Below are 1,031 nucleotides of genomic sequence, written 5' to 3' on the forward strand. Positions count from 1 at the left end.
ATTTGTGATTTTAGTTGAAAAAATATTGACCAAAATTAGGTTTAGGGTTCTATTTTAACAATTTTACAAAACATAAGGTCCAAAAAATAATTTGTCAAAACATAAAGTCCAAACAATTAACGAGACAAAACACTGAATCCAAAAAGATATAAACCCTAAAAGAAAACATGGTTGATGAACCCTTCGAGTTCGAACTAGTATATTAGCTTATGACTATGAGTACTCGAAACCTGCTAGTATGTGTGAAATAATGGTCATTCTTTTCTTTATTTTCTATTAAAAATTATATGATTATTCTACATAAGTCAACTCTCTTTTAAATCTTGTTATATAAGATTTGATTAGATAAGACCGAATTAAATGATTTATTTTCACCCTTTTTTAATTAAATACTTTTCTATTAAAAGCGCACACAATCTCCTGGGGTATTATATGCTGACCTAAAACATGCGGAGGACTTGGGTTTCGAACTACAACAAGGGTAAATGAAGCATTCCTTGCTAAACAAGCTTGGGAGGTCCTTAATCTGAAGGAGGGTCTATGGCATGATCTTGTGAGGGCCAAGTACCTCAAGGGGACGGAAATGTTAGGCTACTGCAGTAAACCAAATGAATTTGGCCTTTGGAAGGCAAAAGTGAAGGCGGGCGGGTTGCTAGAAAAATGTATATGTAGAAGGATTGGTTGTGGTAAAACAACTTCCATTTGGTTCGATAATTGGCTTCCATCAAAACCACACGGACCTACCCTGCTATTGGATGCCTCCCATGGGATTAGTTGGGTAAACCAGTTTATTGATAACAACTCGTGGAATGTGGGTATGCTCCACCAATGGTCCTCTTTGGAGGATGTCAAAAGGATCCTTAGTATTTCTCTTCCGGAATCCGAAAAGGAGGATGGCTGGATGTGGCACCCAGACCCATCAAATTGCTTCTCTTTAAAGCCACACTTGCCTTGCCATACTTGGAAGACACTCATGATGGGGTGTGGAAAACCATTTGGAAATGCAAGTTACACCAGAGGCAAAAACATAT

Source organism: Humulus lupulus, chromosome 5 (genome assembly GCF_963169125.1).
Source record: "Humulus lupulus chromosome 5, drHumLupu1.1, whole genome shotgun sequence".
NCBI lineage: Eukaryota > Viridiplantae > Streptophyta > Magnoliopsida > Rosales > Cannabaceae > Humulus > Humulus lupulus.